Genomic DNA, 6,443 nt, shown 5'->3' with positions numbered 1-6,443 from the left:
CTGGGTGACAGATCAAGACTCCATCTAAAATATATATATATAAAATATATATTTATAAATATTTATATATAATACATATTTATAAATATTTATATATATTTACAAATATTTATATATATAATATATATTTATAAATACTTATTATATATATATAAAATACCCATGGAGAAAAAAATTAAGAAGTTGCCTCAACACAGGCAATGAGATTTAGGCAACTAATGCCATTTATTCTCTCTAACATATTAATGGTATTATAAAATGGTCTGAAAGCCGACCTTGTATACAGTATCAAAGTGTTAATGAGTAACTATCTATGGAAATGCCCCGATTAAAAGCCTTCCTGTTCCGCAGGTGGAAAGGAAGTAATTCACATTGACAACAGATGCAGCCCCCTGATGCAAAATGAGGCAAGTCTTCAGGGAGTATCATAGCAACCTCACTGGTCTGTGAAAATTATAGCAGTTTCGCATTAAAACCTAAAAACTGAACAGCCAAATCTGTTGGAAAAACTACAGGGGGAAAAAAAGCCCCTGGAGCAAATGTAAATAAGACAACTAAAAAAAACCTTCATGTACCTATTAGGTAAAATCATATGGATAAAGCAAGGTCTAGGTTGTGACTGAAATAAAGTACGATGTTTGGTCAGGACTACACAGTTGCTTAGGGGACTCAGGATCATGCATTCACCACTAAACATTATGACAGGCACATAAGAAATGGCCGGGTGCAGTGGCTTACACCTGTAATCCCAACACTTTGGGAGGCTGAGGCAGGCAGATCACCTGAGGTCAGGAATTTGAGACCAGCCTGCACAACATGGAAAAACCCTGTCTCTACTAAAAATACAAAAAATTAGCCGGGCGTGGTGGCAGGCATCTGTAATCCCAGCTACTTGGGAGGCTGAGACAGGAGAATTGCTTGAACCCGGGAGGCGGAGGTTGCAGTCAGCCGAGATCGCACCGTTGCACTCCAGAATGGGCAACAAGAGCAAAACTCCGTCTCAAAAAAAAAAAAAGAAAAAAGAAGGAAAGAAAAGAAAGAAAGGGAAGGGAATGGAAGGGAAGGGAAGGGGAGGGAAGGGGAGGGAAGGGGAGGGGAGGGGAGAGGAGGGGAGAAGAGAAGAGAGGAGAAGAGAGGGGAAGAGAAGAGAGGAGAAGAGAAGAGAGGAGAAGAGAAGAGGAGCCGGGCGCGGTGGCTCACGCCTGTAATCCCAGCACTTTGGGGGGCCGAGGCAGGTGGATCACAAGGTCAGGAGTTCAAAACCAGCCTGGCCAAGAAGGTGAAACCCAATCTCTACTAAAAATACAAAAAAAAAAAAAAATTAGCTGGACGCAGTAGCAGGCGCCTGTAATCCCAGCTACTTAGGAGGCTGAGGCAGGAGAATTGCTTGAACCCAGGCAGCAGAGGTTGCAGTGAGCCAAGATCATACCACTGCACTCCAGCCTGGACAACAGAGTGAGACTCCATCTCAAAAAGAAAGAGAGAAAGAAAGAACGAAAGAGAGAAAGAGCGAACGAATGAAAGAAAGAAAGAAGAAAAGAGAAAAGAAAAAGGAAAAGGAAAGGAAAGGAAAAAGAAAAGAAAAGAACATGCTCGGTAACAACCAACTGACGAAATGACTGGAGGTATAATTGGGGGACGTGCCACCCTGTCTCCCACAGATCCTGCAAACAGGTATGTAATGATGACACAGCAGTAGTTAGCCCTCAAATGTGGGCTGATAAATGGATTCGTGCAATATGGTAGCACAACCTGAAGAATGCTTTGGAAAATCACCATCACAAAATGTGCTGGGATTGAGTTGTAACAGTAGATCAACAAATCCTGTTCCACTGAGCAAACAGTCTGTCTGTTGGAGAATATGAATAATTACTCTGGAAGTTATCAGCAGAAACACAAAAGTCTTGATAGAAAATCACAGAACTTATTAATTTTTTTAAATAAAACAATGCGTGTCCCCAGCAGAACAGTCCTAGAGTAACTATGGAAACTGAGAAACTCTTGTAGTAAAATCTGCTATCCCTTTGGGAGCTGGAGAGGTTTCCGGACACTCACTGCCCATCTTTCAGGTATCAGAACTTAGCACACTTTGGCATCCATTCAAAAGGCAGTACAGTTAGACAACTGCCATATCAGCATGACATTCCTGTCCCAACAACAGATTATTTCCACATTGTTAGCTATTAATCCCGCCAGGACTGTTACAAGTTACACAAACACAATCACATTATACCTTAAAGTTTCACGGTATCGATAGTATTTTCAAAGCACAATTGCACTTTTATTAAACTTTTTTTTTCAGTTTCTTTTTTTCCTTAGAGTCAGGGGTCTCACTCTGTTGCCCAGGTTGCAGTGCAGTGGCATGATCATGTCTCACTGCATATTTTTGTTTCTATGCTCTCATTTTACTACCCACAAGAAAACTGTGGGACTAGCTGAGCTAGCATTTGACAAGAGAGAAAACTAAAGCACAGTCAGGCCTTCCAGTGCCTTAAACCCTCAGCAATTTCAGGCATGTCTTTGTGGCCAGGGGTATCGCTGGAGCAAAACTGGGACAGTCATCCCCTCATGGACACATCCCTACAGGTCAAGGTATATTATCCAAATAATACCCTCCAACACGTCACAGGCTTTCCCCTGTGTCACCCCAATAATTGAGAGGAAAAACTGGAAAGTATTTCGCGACCCTAAGTTGCTAGACAATTGCAAAACTTCCATGTAAAGTGTGCCATCTGCATGCATCTGAGACCTGGGAGGCCCTCCCTGCTCCCTCCGCACCCTGCCCTGCCACATCACCAGGGGAAGGTGCATCTCGCCAGGATGATTTTGTCCTGGCCCCTGACCCACCTGACCACAGCCCTGCACCTCTCCATGAACCATGGGAAATAATTTAAGAGTTTGGGTCTAGGGAGTGCCAATCAATCAGTACTTGGTGGGCTGCAGAACACGTGAGGTAGGGCCAGCAGCTGGCAGGGCAAAGGTCAGACAGGATCTGGGTGGGGCTCACAGACAGGCTGTGTCGCAGAGACCCCTGCCCCCACAAACACATCCCTGTCCCAGTTGAGAACCAGGAGGATACTACAAAGTCTAAGGTGGGAGGATTGCTTGCTTGAGGCCAGGAGTTTGAGACCAGCCTGGGCAACACAGCAAGACCCCATCTGTATGAAAATTAGAATATTAGCTGGGCATGGTGGCTCGCACCTCTACAGGTACTCTGCACCTCTTCCCAGCTACTCTGGAGGCCGAGGTGGGAAGATGGTTTGAGCCAAGGAGTTCGAGGCTGCAGTAAGCTATGATTGTGCTACTGCACTCCAGTTTAGGAGACAGAGCAAGACCCTGTCTCTAAAAACTTAAAAATAAAATAATAATTTTTTTAAAAAAGAGGGAGACTTCTTTAAAGGCCAATGGGCGTGGCCTGTGGCCCAAGCCTCTAAAGCATTTTTAGGGGATCTGGGGAGGAATACCAGCCATCCCTGATCACTGTCAGAGAGAATTGCCCACTCTGCTATACAGCCTCAGAGCTGGGCCCTTCCTCTACTGGGCAATCTTTGACCAGATTTCATGCCCCGCCAACCACCCAAGCCTGGCTCCTCTCCCAGTTTTTCCAGAATGCTCTTAAAATATCACAAGCTCCAGTTTAGCTGTACTGACCCCCTGCCCAGGCGCCTCCTCCCCAGACAGGCTCTGCCCCTGAAAGGAAAACCACACTACACTCTCAGACTAAGCCCCGACTTCTCAGCGCCCCACTGCCATGCGCCTAACCCGCCCTGCAGCCTTCAGAGGAAGACTGAAGCCTCTCCTAAGGCAGGAAGCAGAAGACAGAATGCTGGGCTCCAGGACCAGAAACTCTACTCTATCTTCCCCTTGCCCTGCCCACCCCAAACATCAGTCTCACACCCAACCTCCACCTCCCACCCGATCCCATCTGAGGGTCTGCAGAGCAACCTCCAAAGCATCGCAGCACCATAAAGTCTCAAGTGCACTTTCCCATACTCAGAAAAGCTCTGCAGGGCAGGTGACCATCCCTCTTTCACAGATAAGAAAACTGAGGCTCAGAGAGGTTGAGTGCAGAGGATAGAAAGGAGGTTAGTGCAGTGAGTGGCAGAGCAGGGAATGAGCCCAGGTTGCAGGTCCCTGGCTTGGCACTCTCCACTGCCCTATGGCTCCCAGTCCTTGCCAGGGGGGCCCTTCTCTTTGGCCCCCCCCCATTTAGGTCTTTGGAAACTGAGGCACACATTATTCTGCTCCCTATACTTGACTTTCAGCACGGCAGTGACTATAAATGACAGCAGCCCCAGGAAGCTGGAGATTTCCTTCCATCCTGCTTGTGAAGAGCCGTGGCGCTGGGACAGGTGCGGTGGCTCACTCCAGTAGACCCAGCACTTTGAGAGATGGAGGCGGGTGTATTGCATGAGTTCAGGAGTTCAAGACCAACCTGCGCAACATAGTGAGACCTCGTTTCTACTAAAAATAAAAACAAAAAAAAAATAGCTGGGTATTATGATGCATGCCTGCAGTCCCAGCTACTCTGGAGGCTGAGGTGGGAGGATTGATGGAGCCCGGGAGTTTGAGGTTGCAGTGAGCCATGATCGCACCACAGCACTCCAGCCTGGGCCACAGAGTGAGACCCTGACTCAAAAAAAAAAGCCAACAACAACAAAAAACAAGAGCTGTGGAGGCAGTAGACAGGACCAGAGCAGCTTAGAGTCAAGCCAGGTGCTCTTGAAACAGTACCAGGGGACAGTGCTGGGAGAACACAGCCCCACCCTTGACCGCACACACATCCTACAGTCGGGCAGTGCGCCCGGCAGGTCAGCCTCTGATGGCACGGGCGCCTCCCTGCTCTGAGTCCTGAAGGAAGGCTTGGGCTGCATGGCTGGGCCTCCCAGCCTTCAGAGGCCTAATGGGATGCAAATTGGAATTTGCTCCCCTAATGATGTATTATGCATGGACTTCCTATTAGAGTTCGCTTGAAAACTCATCATCCATCACCCCAGCAGGGACGAGACAGCCTTGGGCCTGTGTCAGCAGTTTCTTATCCTTTGGTGTCTAATGGCAAATTCATCTCCCTCGGCTATGGGGTCCAGGGGACTCCAGAGGTTTGGCACGTGGCCTGAGTGGAGCGGGAAACCACTTTCCAGCATCTTTGAGGTTTCCTGCCCTTGCTGGAAGCGGGCAGGGCCAGAGTGGGAAGAAGGAGACTGGTCTGCACGGTGGGGACCATCTCCAGTGGGTGCTGGACGACTTGACCTCTTGTAAAGGTGCCCTGGAGTGTGGAGATTCTCTGGCGGTAGGAGGGAGAGGTGTGGGCTGGGAGGGAAGAGGGAGTGAGCGCTCGCATCAGGGACGGTCCCAGGACCACGCTGTCTTCCACCCACGGGAGTAGATACAGTCCTGAGTGTTCTCATAGGATCAGGCTGGGGCACGTTTCCTCCCTCCCACACACCTACTTGCACACACACACCCCCACACATCCACATGCAACCCGTGTCTCTGTACTCCTGCACAAACTCACACCTCCTACACAGGTTCACATACGCCCAATCTAAACCCCCACTCACACACAGCACACTCATCCAGAGTCACACCCTCACATACCTACAATGCACACACATACCCTCCCTCATGTACACTCACACACACCCATATACCCCACACACAGCACACACAGGTTTATACACATACGTGCACCCTCGTACCCACAGTCACATACCACACACACACACACCCCTTCACACACTCTCACTCCCCCAGAACACACAAGCCTATACCCACATACACACTCACACCCACACATACCATGCATGTAACACACAACCTCACTCACACACACTCTCACACTCACATATACACTCACATACACTCACATACACTATCATTCTCACACACACACACCCTCACACACGGTCACATACAGTCACACACTATCACACACATGCACTATCACACACCCTCACCCTCACACATATACACACTCTCACATACACACACACAATCACACATTCGCACTCACTGTCACACGTATACATTGTCACATACACTCACACAAATTCACACTACCATTCACACATACAATCACACACACATACACTCACTCATATACACTCACATGCATACTATCACACACACTGACTCACACTCACACATACACGCATACACACAATCACTCTCACACACATACACTATCACTCACACTCACACTCTCACACACATACACCCACATATACACACTATCACACACTCACTCTCACACGCACATATACACTCACATGCATTCACAAACACACGACTACACTCACACTATTACACCCTCACACACATACACACACAATCACATACACTCACACACACCCTCACACAATCACACACACTCACACACATACACATACAGTCACATACACACTCTCGCACACACTCATATAGTCACTCTCTCACACACACAC

Source organism: Pan paniscus, chromosome 7 (genome assembly GCF_029289425.2).
Source record: "Pan paniscus chromosome 7, NHGRI_mPanPan1-v2.0_pri, whole genome shotgun sequence".
NCBI classification, from domain to species: Eukaryota; Metazoa; Chordata; class Mammalia; order Primates; family Hominidae; genus Pan; species Pan paniscus.
Note: the sequence above shows the minus strand (reverse complement) of the source record.